Source organism: Ammospiza nelsoni, chromosome 12 (genome assembly GCF_027579445.1).
Source record: "Ammospiza nelsoni isolate bAmmNel1 chromosome 12, bAmmNel1.pri, whole genome shotgun sequence".
Lineage (NCBI taxonomy): Eukaryota > Metazoa > Chordata > Aves > Passeriformes > Passerellidae > Ammospiza > Ammospiza nelsoni.
The window spans coordinates 13,917,683-13,931,151 of record NC_080644.1 but is presented as its reverse complement, the minus strand read 5'-3'; positions in this window follow the sequence as shown (position 1 = coordinate 13,931,151).

The window sequence follows — 13,469 nt, the reverse complement described above, 5'->3', positions numbered from 1 at the left end:
AATTAGAGGTGCAAGGAGGATGGCCTTCGTGTGGGACAAGGGACAAGTGGATGTGTCAACAACTGAGTCATTATCTGACAGCTCGAGGAGATACTGATCCTGAGCAATTATTGTATGTAGCTTGCTGGGTAAAGAGTGCTGTTGGGGATGAGGGGATGCGAATTTGTAAGGTACAGAAGAAGAAAGAGGGGAATGAAGGAGGGGATGATGGAATTGGTAAAAGATGGGACCCCTGATGCCCCTCCACCTTATAATCCTCTTCCTCAAGCACCTCAAATGGCAGGTCCAGTTCCTCCCCTGGCTGCCATCTCATTACCACCTGCTCAAACTCCTCCTTCTACCTCTTCAGCTTCCCCTATGGTAAACCCAGTATCTCCCCCAGTAACCACTCCCTCACCACCCCCTTCAGCTCCTCCAGTTCCTTGTGCATCACCACAAGTGCCTACTCCACCTGCTGCATTCTCCACCCCTTCTCCAGCTCCGCTTAATATCCACTCAGGCTCTTCTCCCCCTCCAATTGCTGTCCCTTTACCTCCTTCTAGTAGTTGGGACACAAATGCCTCCTTGCCCAGTAAACAGCTATCAGCAAATACACCTGCTGATCTGCAGAAAGTTCAGGGTAACCCAGATACCCCTCAAACTAGTAGTTTGGCATCTGAAGATGGGCCGTACTGCCGTGCCAGATCCAAGACCTCCAGGGTAGAGAGACTTTATCCCCTCAGAGAAGTTCCTATGGGAGGAGTAGTGGGAGGTGTTGGCTTTGTGATGAAACTCCTGCTACTTGGGCTAATGCAGAACTTCCAGCTGTACTCCAAAATAGACCCAGACACCCCAGAAGGTCAAGTGCTACTAAAGGTCCAATTTGTTACCAAATCTTGGCCTGATATACAGAGAAAACTAAAAAAGATTGAAGATTGGCAAGAGAAGGACATTAATGAGTTATTGAGAGAAGCATTGAAAGTGTATTTAAGGAGGGAAGAAGAAAAATCAAAGGCCAAGGCTAGGATCATGGTTTTGGGAGCTAGAGAAAGTGTGGGGGGCAAGCAAGGTAACAAAAGAATGGGCAGGTCCACCACCAGGAGGAGGTGAGGATAAGCCAGTATTGTCAGGTACAAGAGGGATGGAGAGACCTCAAGTCCCTTTGAGTGAATGACACTGCTATTATTGCGGAGAAACAGCTAGGTGGAAAGATATCCAATAGCACTGGGACTGGCCAGCAACACCTAAACTTGTAATAAGTGATGTGAAAGTAAAAGGTACCTTATTGTTGTCTTGTTGTGTGTGTGAGAATGAGTCACACCCAAAGTCAGCCTCAACTTCCCAGGCAGGTGGGAAGGGGGAGGCAGTGGAAAGAGGAGTGTGTGACCTGCAAACCAGACTATTGTTCCCCAGGCATGTCAGGGCTTTAGCCAGAGTGTGTGTGACCTGCACACCAGGCTATTGTCCCCGGGCAGGTGGGGACTTTGGCTGAAAGCTGCGTGTGACCTGCAAACCAAACTATTGTTCCCCAGGCATGTCAGGGCTTTAGCCAAAGAGTGTGTGTGACCTGCACACCAGGCTATTGTTCCCCAGACGAGTGAGGGGGCCATAGCTATAAGAGCATGAGTGACACGCAGACAGCCTCACAGGTGAATGGGCACCGGAGGCAACCAGAGTCAGGACCCTTCCAAGAGGCCCAGAGATACTGAGACCTGTGGGCCAACCACAAGGTGAGGGGACGGCCACAGGGAGCTGTGATTTTCTGGCAATAAGGATCCACTTTGTGTCTTGAGGGTGTGAAGGAATGTGTGAAGGTGAATGAGAAATAAAAGTGAATGAATGTAGAAGAATGAAAGTATAGGCAATGTAGATTGTGCATTTTAAGTTTTACCACATCTCCTTGGAGGGATGTGCATTGTTTTGAAAAGTAGCGTGAGAAAAAAGTTTGTTTTAGGTGTAAGGGGTTGAAAGAAAAGTGGTATTTAAGCTGTTAGTGAAAGTGAGAAACAGAGGCCGGAGATGAATAGATAAGATCTTTAAAATGGAAGAGAAAACCAGTAAGTTAGATACAGAGAAAAATGGGAGAATAAAAGCATACTAGAAGAGATACCCCCAAAATAGCCCTTTGGGAGTTAAGTTAGCTAACAGAAATACAACTCCTTGCAAACTACAGTGTATGCAGAAGTTGATGAGAGAAACATGCAAGCTATGGAAAAAGGGAAATGAACCAATTATACATAACATTAACCCAAGAAATTGGGTTTTGATAGAATCATAAAATAGTAGACCATTAATGCCTATATTTGAAAGCCCCTTTCAGGTACTCCTTATTGCTAATTCGACTGTGTGGATCAGAGGAAAGGGTTGGACCCACATCACCAGATTCCACCCCACTCTCCCTCTGGCATTGGACCGGACTCCACACCACTCTCCCTCTGGCACTGGACCAGATTCAACATCAGTTTTTCCCTCTGGCATTGGAACAGAGTCCACACCACTCTCAGCCCCTAACTCAGGACAGGATTCAACCACATCACGAGTTAATTCACCTGAATATACCATTATAAAAGGACCAAAAAGACTTAAAGTTGACTCTCAGAAGGAAGAGTCAAAAAGACCAATGAACTGTATAGGAAAAGAGTTTGGTATCAGAACCATACCATATCTTAAAGTGTTATAAGACAGTTCTGTGTTAAAAATAAGTTTGTAAAAAGTTAAAGATTGTTAATAAGTAATTCTGGTTAAGTTCCCCCAATTTAGTTCCAAAGACTCCAGGTTAATCCTCTACAGAGCACTCCCCTAGGAGAAACCAAAATTAGTGAGGAACAGACCAAGAGGGGTTTAACCAAAGAAGCGGATAGAAGAGACTCTAAAGAGCTTGGAAGCTTCTTCTCAGTAAAATTCCCCAAGAGGCAAGGCCGGGTGGGCAGGCTGTGCAAGATGACCCATACCGGACTCTTGGGAAGGGCAGTAATGATGGCTCTGATTGCTGGTGGTGCTCGGGGGAGCCCAGGAGAGCCGTGCAGTGAGTGCTACCAACCCCTCTATGAGGAGGAAGTGAGCTCCTTGTTGAGAGTCCACACCAATTCTAACCCTGATTGTGTTAACCTCTCCCAATTGGTCCTTTGCCAAGAAGATAAGAGAATGTATTGGATAGCTCAGAATACCGCCACTTTTAGGCAGCGACTCCTGGGAGAGTGCCCTATAGGAGAAGCCTGGTTGTGCTTTGAATGTGATGTTGCTTTTAACAATTATACAATTACAATACATATAACCCACCATTACTCAACGGCCACATACCTCCACAGCTCCTTGACTCAACGGCCATGTTTCTTCACAGCTCTTGGCTGTCTTAACCTCCACAGCTCTCAGGCTGCCACAGCTCTCGGCTGTCCTACCTTCCACAGCTCTTCAGGCTGCATATCTCCATCACGTCGGGGTCACCACTTGTTTTTATTATATTGTTGTTATCATATTTCCAGATTCCCATACCTTCTGGGTGGTTTTCTCACAAGCAGCTCTTCACAGCAGTGTTGTTCATGCTTCTTCATCAGGGCTCCTCCAAGGCTCTCCCTGACCAGCTAACCCACCCCCTTTTATCACAGTTATTTTCACTAGCCACAGCAGCCGCCCAATTAAGGACATCACAGCTGCAGCCCATCAAGAACAACTAGGATGGGGGCAAGGCCACTTATACAATACATATATTTTACTGAGATGCATAGGCCACTTATACAATACATATATTTCACTATGGCTCAAAGGCCACCTATACAATACATACTAAGATTCAACGGCCACCTATATTTCCCCATTTTCTTTTAACAATTATACAATTACAATACATATAACCCACCATTACTCAACGGCCACATACCTCCACAGCTCCTTGACTCAACGGCCATGTTTCTTCACAGCTCTTGGCTGTCTTAACATCCACAGCTCTCAGGCTGCCACAGCTCTTGGCTGTCCTATCTTTCACAGCTCTTCAGGCTGCATATTCCTCCACAGCTCTCAGGCTGCATATCGCCATCACATTGGGGTCACCACTTGTTGTTATTATATTGTTGTTATCATGTTTATAGAGTCCCATACCTTCTGGGTGGTTTTCTCACAAGCAGCTCTTTACAGCAGTGTTGTTCCTGCCTCTTCATCAGGGCTCCTCTGAAGCTCTCCTTGACCAGCCAACCCACCCCTTTTTATCCCAGTTATCTTCACTAGCCACAGCAGCCGCCCAATTAAGGACATCACAGCTGCAGCCCACCAAGAACAACTAGGATTGGGGCAAGGCCACTTATACAATACATATATTTTACTGAGACGCATAGGCCACTTATACAATACATATGTTTCACTATAGCTCAAAGGCCACCTATACAATACATACTAAGATTCAATGGCCACCTATAATATGATGCTGCTGAAGCAAGCTTAGTAGATCTAGTCAAAAGAAAAGAGATAGTAAAAGCAGTAAGAAAGATGGTTTGTAAAAGGTATTCAGCAGTAAAGAATTCTGCTACCTGGTGGATCCCAAGAGATCCAAATAAATTAGAGTCTGTTGAGAAAAAAGAAAGAGACAAGTGTACCCACCATGAAGTATATGAACTTTATGAGTGTACTGAAAAAGGGATAAACTCCTTCTGGAAAATGAAAAAACTGTGTATATATTGGGAATGCCCAACAGAAACTAATAACACATTTCAGGAGAGCCCTAAACACCTGGTTTTGATCTCTGGTACTAGAGCATACACTGAATTGTCAGGAGACTGGTCTGGCAGTTGCACCACTGAAATGATAAGACCAGCTTTCTTCTTATTACCCAAAGGAACTGGATCAAGTTTAGGAGTTCCTATATACAATGATTTAAGAGGAACCAAACAGAAGAGGCAAAGTGCAATAGAAATTGGGAGAATCCAAAATTGTAAGAGAATCCAGAATTGTAAGTTCAGACCCCAATATCTATGTTAAACAGAACCATCAAGCACCAGGCAGTATTAGAGATAAAGAATGCAATCATTAGAAACATCTCCAACTAAATAAAAACACTAGCATATGTAAATAACCAAGAACAAACTCCTACACTTTATTCCAGATGGTGGGATAACCTATGGACTTTCCAAAAGGATTTATGGGAAAAAGTAGCTTTCTTCACTGTGTGCACACTTGCTGGTTTGCTCTTTTTACTATGCTTACTTCCCTGCTTCGTTAAAATAGTAGTATTGGCCATGCAGACCAACCTAAAGATCTCAAAAAATTTTAACCTGAACAAACCAAAAAAAGTAACAAAGTAAAGTAACCATGATTAGCAGATTGCTTAAGAAATTTATAATCAATACAAAAAATTAAAGAAATATGATACTCATGAATCATGTTATAAATTATCAAATCGATAGCCAAATTATTAAAAATTTAACCACGATTTATTAGGTCAATTACAAAAAAAAAATAGTATTTTGAGCAACCACCACAGTCAAGACAGCATCAGTCCTGGGTATGGGGCGCTGGAGGAGACCAGATGTTCTCCAACAGAGTGATGGCATCCCCTCTAAGGTTCACACTGAGTGCTTCGTCCAGCTTATCTACAGTTTATTCTGCCTGAGGCAAAGATGACCCCATCTTTCTATTCACTTCTTTGAATGTAAATCCACTTCCATACATATGTTGAAATAGACAAAGACGGGCCCAGTTTGCAGACAGAAGTCTAGGTAGACAGGGGAAGTTTGCTTTCACATGTAATAAGTTGGTATCAGTCCCTGAGTACCCAGACGCAATCAAGATGGGTCTGAATCTTGTGAGATTCCTGGGACACAGCAATTAATCATGGGCCAGGGAGGCTCCTGATGTTATCTCCCAGGTGCAGGAGAGGAGGAAATCATCACTGATGGTCCAGGAAGGCTCCTTTCAGACGTTAAACAGGTCAGATGCTATCTTGACATTGCCAGGAATTAGTTATAATTTGAATAGAGCTTTATTCCTGGCTGGGAGGTTAAAACATTATTTCTACTATATTTTATACCTACATGTATCTATTTATACAGCATGAATTAACTACATGACATATAACAAGTCAGAAATTGCAAGTTGATGTGAGCTTAAGTGTGGAGAGCTTTGTTCAGACATGGCTTATAGAAAAAGGCCATGATCATATACAGCTGGTTAAGCAGTAAAAAGCAGCTGTAAGTAGTAAGTTCTCAGCCTTTTTCCTTACGAGAAAAACAATAAACACTGTGTCCTTGGTTAAGTGATGAGAAAAACATGGTGGAAAACATGGAGTCCTTGAGGATGGTCAATAACAAGTCAACAGCAGGATGAGGAAAACAAGTATTAGCCTCAAAAAGAAACCACAGGTATTAGCAACAAAGGAGGGGTTGGCATGTAATCTGTAACCAATGATGAGCTCGGTTTTTGCAATATGTATGAGCTTAATTAACACTACTATAAAAGTATGTGAGCTGGATCAATAAATCTGAGACCGATGATCATTGATCAGACGTGTAAGTCTCCCTTCACTTTCGTCACTTAAGTTTAAGCTCAGTCAAAGAAAAAGAGGGTGGACTGTTATAAGTAAAAAAAAAAAAAGCTGCCAATTTTTGAAAAAGGTTGCAGAGTGAACAGGTTAAACCATTTGCTGCCTAGGTGGAGTTCTACCCGTTTGTTATTGTAATCACCAGTCGTTTTTGTTAATTACCCCTTTTGTATCAGTAGGCCCTGCCTAAAGCTAAGCTGATAGCCCTTCTGCTTGGACAGTGAAAGGAGGGGACATGAGGAAGGGACATCAGAGGGCATGCAAAATAACTTCAGAACCAGCACGCCATGGGAAAGCCACCCAACCAACCTTACCAAAAGACCCCCAAAAACAACGAGCCAACACAGAATTAAGAGATGAAAATGATGTCTGGACGTGAGGAACAAAGTACCGAGCCTGCAGAGATGCTGAGACCCTTTGTTGCCCCTCAGCTGGAGCCAAGACCCCAGGACGGCAAAGCCCGAAAGTTCTAACATGGGGTTTACCCCCACTGCTCTCGTGAGGATGGGACCCCCCAGCTCTGCCCCCCAGGGGACAAAGCTGCGCTTTCCTCCTCCTCCGAGTCACCCTGGAAGCGACAACGGAGAAGCCGCGGACCTGTTGAGACTCCCAACCTTGAGCTGATCACTTTTAATAAAGGCATTAAAAGGACAAAAAGTCTCCTGCCCTGTTTATTTCATGCCTGTCTCTTGCCTTTGTGCAAAGAGCGAGGCTGGCAGGGCTCTGCAGTGTAAAAGCTGCCCCAAGGAACCAGACAGGCTGGTGGAACGGGCACCAGAGATCTCACCAAATCCAGCCAAGAAGGGGTAGGAAGTGAGAGTGTCACCAAACAGGAAAAAAGAAACTTATCCAATACCAATTTGATGTGAATAAGCAGACACTTCTTTATTCAGGTGCTGGGAACACAGGGATAACTCCTCTGGAAATATGTTCCACCTAACCAACAAAACCCATCCATTTTATATACTTTTTCTGCTGAATCATCATTAAGTGCGTTCTTTTATATATTACGCATACTATGCCCACTCTTAAATTTAACCTTTACATTGATTGGTTCTAATAGTTAATAACTTCATCAATATTCTTATTCTAAAACAATTATTGGCCATCTCTCCTGAGGTCTACTGACTGGAATCCTTAATATTAAAATCAAGATGGGAAGGATACTGGGTTTCCGAGCAATGTTACTGGTAAGCATGATTCCTGATATTTCTATACCTTTTATTTCACAATTATCTACTTATAATAATAGTTAACCCTTTTATATTATCTGATTATTTGATCAAAACATTCATAACAAGAGCAGACAGGATCAGCAAAAGCCAGGGCAGGGGAGATCGGAAAGGCGGCAGAGAGATGTGTGGGCTGAAGGGGATCCTGAGGAAAGGGGGGGGAGGGGGCTTTCCCTCAGCCCATGCTTCTCTTCTGTTTCTCAAAACATGACCAAGGAATCTCATGTTGCCAGGGATGGGCCAAATATCCAGTGTGCTGCAATTTCCCCAGTTGTGGCTGCTTGGCCATGACAAGGAAGAAGGTCTAAAAAGGGAAAGGGGGAAAAGCAGCCCCAAACTGGGCATCTTTGGAGAGGCAATTCCTGCCATTCCTTCCTGTTGGTGAGAAGGCTGTGCCTGACAGAATGACATGACAGGGGAGGGGGAAGGGGCCTGTGGACAGGAGCTCTCAGAGCTGGGTCACACGGAGGGGGCGGCCCACAGGGCTGCCCAAAGGAGCCTCCAGGTGCCCCCCTTCCCCTGAGGCGTGGTGGGCAGCTTCCGTGGGACACAGTGTCAGCACATGATGTGACAATGCGGGGATGTGACATCACCATGATGTAACAATGCCCATCGCTGGGAAACCTCTGGAGCACCAGGAGTCAGTGTGGGATTGCAGCACCACGAGAGCTCTTGGAAGGAGCACTGCTCAGCATCACAGCACCAAGAGAGCTCTTGGAGGGAGCTGTGGGGCTCCATCTCACTGCTGGTGTCCTGCCAAAAAGCAGAGGCACTGCTGAGTGCCCTGGCAATTACGGGGAGGACAGCAGTGGGCCGGTGAGCCTGGGGCTTGGGGGCCTGCTCTAGGGCCTCAAGACCCTCAAGAATCTCAGCTCCTTATCTTGCACCTGCTGTGCAGGAGGCTTATTGAGCTACTGTGTCTTCCCAGACTGGCCCCAGAACTCCACACCTGGGAGACTGAGCCACCAGGCTGATGGATTATCTTCTGGACCTTCCACTCGGAGTCAAGATCTTTGTGAAGCCCAAGTCCAAGTTTGTTCTCTGCAGGGGAAAGCTGGGGGAAAAGGTAAAGGAAGTAAAAGAATCCTCTTTCATGGGGTCCCCATCATGCACAGAGGACTTGTGGCCACCTCCTCTACAGCAGGGGCTGCAGCCCTACAGTCAGGCAGGGCTGGGCAGAAGAGTGAAGTTCCAGGTTCTCTGTGTTCTTCTCTTGGAACACAGAGAAGAAGCACTTGTCAGTCTCCTCACTGGTTTCTGGCACTGTGCATGTATGTGGCTGGGCCCCTGCCTGCAGTACGCAGCTGTGTTTGTCCTGGTGCCAGGGCAGTGAGTCCCTCCAGCTGATCCTGCCATGTCGAGTCAGGCTCTGGTGCATCTTTGAGGGACACTTCCACCTTCTCCTGCTTATTCTGTTGGCATTTTTGGAAGAGCTTGGGTTTTCCTGGTTGGGGAATGCACACACTGTCCTCCTCCTCCTCCTCCAGCTTGCACTGCACCTTCCCACAGCAGAGACTTGCCAGGGGCCAAGGCAGAGGCAGCTGACACAGCCCTTGAGCCTGCCTAACCCGAGGAGACTGGTTTCATCCACTCTCCACTGGCTGCATTTGAAGCACTGGGCCTGACCTTTTCAGTTGTGGGTGGGTCAGCAGCACCTCCTGAGGGCCTAAGGTGTCTATTTGCTGCTGGGGTTTGTCTTCTGTCCCTCAGCCCATCCCATCACAGCCCAGCCTGGCCCAGCACAGCCCTGCAGCCTTTCTGTGAGGGTCTCTATGTCTTCAGAAGGACAGTGAAGAGTGTTGGTCTTCAAAGTACCTTGCTCTTCTCACAAGTACCACATGGCACCTCTTTGCTGCTCTCCTGTCTCCTTCATACTCTGGGAAATGTCTCTTACAGCTATATGGGCTATCTCCTTCTTTCAATCTGGATGATCCCTACATGCACCAGCTGGACCTGCAATACAACTGCCTGCATGACCCCCACCTTCAGGACTACCACAAGCGCAAGGACATCCTGCGGATGCTGAAGAAACAGGGCTGTGTCACCAGTGACAACAAGGTAGGTTTGGACATCAGGCTGATCAAGAACAGCCCTCTTCAAGCAGGGCTCCCACAGCCCTTGCTGCAGCTGCTGCTGCTGCCAGAGGAAAGGGCTGTGCATTGCTGTCCCTGGGAGCAGAAGCAGCACCAACATCCTCCTGGCAAGCCCCAGTCCTGCCCTTCTCAGCCTGCCCCACGCTGCCTGTTCAGCCCTGGCTGGGGGGACAGCAGTGGCACCAACACCAGGGTATGGGGAGAGGGCTTGGGGGCAGCTCCTCTCCCACTGGGCTCGGGCTGTTTTGGGGAAGGCCGACTGCATGGCTTGACAGTTTTGGAGGATTCTGCCCTCGTCCCTCCATAGGTGATTTGCACTGTGAAGGAGTTCAATGAGTACAGGCAGTACCTGAGCAGGATCAAGATGGAGTTAGAGCGGATGTTGAGGGAAGAGGTAGGCAAAGCGTTGTGTTCAGGGGCATGGGACTGTGCAGGGCGGTGCTGCTGGGCCGGGCGCTGTGGTGGGGAAAGGACTCCAGGGCTGGGAGCTGAGCCAGCACAGGGCACTGAGCTGGGCACGGGCAGCAGGGCCATGTGCAGGCACACACCGTGCTGAGGGAAGCCCTTCTCCCCTGCCCTCGTGCCTGGCTGAAGCAGAGTGCTGGCCTGGGCCTGCGGGAATCCTCAGCATGCAGGGGCTGAGTGCTTGTCCAGGCACATGACCCACAACCTGGTGTCACCTTTCAAGAAGGGTTTCTGCCACTTTTGGCCACATTAAAGGATGGCCCCAACTGCCAGGAACCACTAACACTTCCTGCTAGGCAGAGTGGCAGCTGCAGCCTCAGAAACCTTCTTGCCCACCTCCACAGAAGAGCAAAGAGACTGCCCGGAAATCACGGAGATTCAGAAGAGGGAAAGGAGCTTTAAACAAGGGCCAAACCAACTCCACAACTGAGCTGGGTCAGGAAGATGCCAGCAGAGCTGCTGACTCCCAGCAGAAGTCGGACAACACTGCTGACAGCCTCTTTAAAGCTATCTTTGAGCAGCTGACCACAGCAGAAGCCCTGAAGCTCCAAGGGCTGGTTGAGACTGTTGTGCACGAAGTCTTTGGGAGGCTCAGGGTTCCTCGGGATCACTATGCCAACTTTTTAAGGAGGGCTGCCCGGAGGATCAGAGGAGTAGTTTTTGGTGGCTGTGTGAGAACAGAGGCACCTCTAGAGCACGAACAGGAGCTAGAACTGGTGGCCAAGGAGCTTATAGCGACAGCATTGGAGATCTTGGGGGACTATGTGGAGACCAAAGCTTCTGAGCCAGGGAGGGCAGCCAGGCAGAAGGAGCAGCCTGTTGATGGAGGAGCCACCCAATCAGACACATCCAAAGAAGCTGAAACAGGCAGAGCACGGCTACACGCTTGCCTTGATGAACTCACCACACAAGTTGTTAAGAATGTTCGCTGCCTCTTAAAATCCTTGATAGCTTCTCAGTTTGGAGAAGACTCCAGCTCTGAGTACACCGAAATCCTGAAGCTTCCCAAGGGTAAGGTGTCCAACAGACAGATGGAACCAGCAATCTCTGGATCATCCAAAGAACAGAGCAAGGAAGAAAGCACAGGAGTAAAGCTGCCTGCCTTGGGACCACAGCTCCATGCAGAAGGGACTGGCTATGCCAAAACCATGGAGCCTGAGGATTCTGCAGTGGTGAAGGAGAGCTTGGTGAGAGAAAGGAATCCAGCAATTTCAGGCAACACCTTGGACATAAGGACCATTGCAAATGGGATTGTTCAGTCTCTGTTGAACCTGATTGGTCAGCATGGGCCTGCATCAACCCCCAGACAGAATTTTCAAGGACCTGTCCCAAGCGCAACCACATCCCAAGGTGGAGAGGAAAGCTCTGCTGCTGAGGACAGCCTCCCCTCCGTGGACCCACAGTTTTCCCGATGGCCCACCCCTCCAGAGGGTCCGAAGCCCCCTGCCCAGGCCAGACAGAATTTTCAAGGACCTGTCCCAAGCCCAGCCACATCCCAAGGTGGAGAGGAAAGCTCTGCTGCTGAGGACAACCTCCCCTCCGGGGACCCACAGTTCTCCCGACAGCCCACCCCTCCAGAGGGTCCGAAGCCCCCTGCCCAGGCCAGACAGAATTTTCAAGGACCTGTCCCAAGCCCAGCCACATCCCAAGGTGGAGAGGAAAGCTCTGCTGCTGAGGACAACCTCCCCTCCGGGGACCCACAGTTCTCCCGACAGCCCACCCCTCCAGAGGGTCCAAAGCCCCCTGCCCAGGCCAGACAGAATTTTCAAGGACCTGTCCCAAGCCCAGCCACATCCCAAGGTGGAGAGGAAAGCTCTGCTGCTGAGGACAACCTCCCCTCCATGAACCCACAGTTTTCCCGACAGCCCACCCCTCCGGAGGGTCCGAAGCCCCCTGCCCAGGCCGGAGCACGGCGCAGATGAGTGCACATAAAGTTCACCGGAGGCGAGTGATGCGTGTGGCAGGAGAGCTGAAGGGCCTCTAGTCAGCAAACTTGATACCCTTTTCTGTCAATAAAGTATTTACTCCTAAGGCCTTGCTTGTGCTTCCTCCAAACCAGGCCAAAGTGCATCTGCTCATCTTCCCTGCTGTAACCTGTCCCATCCTCTTCTCTTCTACAGCCTCAGCCACACTGCAAGCCAATTTTACTGAGCTAGGGAGGCAAGAAGTAGCCAGCATTTTTGTCTTGTACAGCAAGCTTTGCTGTCGGGTGCGTGGAGGGATGCATCCCATTGGACACAGCCTGGCTTTCACCTTGTGTGAAGGACAATGATGTCTTTGCCTTGCAATCCTTTTTGTAGGGCCCTTTCTGCTCAGACCAAGCTGCCCCAGAAGCTCTGCACGAGCACTTGCTGTCACTGTGCTGTGGATCAACAGCAGCAGCTGCATCTGGGATTGCTCTGCCACCTTTGGGTCTCACCTGCCCCAAGGAGGGAGGCAGGGAAAAGGTGGTGGCCCGAAGCTAGTTCTGAGTTTTCTCCTTTTTTTTCACACCCTGTCCTGGATTGGAATGGCCAACCCACATCCCCGTGGGGTAGTGTAACGCAGCTGCTCAGCAGTGGTGGTCTGTGAGTGAGGGCTGCTCTGGCACGGCTGGTGGAACGGTGCCACTGCAGGGGGGTGAAACGGGCTGGAAGCCGGGATGCCAGAGCACAGCTGCCATCCAGGGCCTGTCCTCTCCCCAGGGCATGAGATAAGGAACAGCTGAGAACCTGGGGAAGGCAGCAGCTCCCGCCGCCTCCCCCGCCGCTGGGGCTCGGCCTGCCCCGCAGGAAGGGCTTGGAGCCCGCCCAGCAGCCCCGGTCTGGCCTGGCAGGGCTCTTTCCATCTCCGGCCTCAGGCTGCGGGCAGGGCCCGGGGGAGTCGCAGCAGCCCCGGCCGTGCCGCATCTCCAGAACGGAGAGGCCGAAGTGGCTTTGCAGGCGCTGCTCCCCACAGGGCCGGGCAGGGCCTCGCACGGGTCCCGCTCCTGCCGAGGCTGCCTCGCCTGTCCCTGCCTGCAGCCCGGGGTCCCTCAAGGCACGCGTGTCCCGCATTCACCTCATCAACGTGTGCAAATATTTAAAGAGGCAGAGGCTGGAGCAAGGCCCTGCTCGGCAGTGCCCAGCAATGGGACAAGAGGCAACAGGCAGAAACCCTTAACCAGAAAGTTCTACCTGAACATGAGGAAGAAAT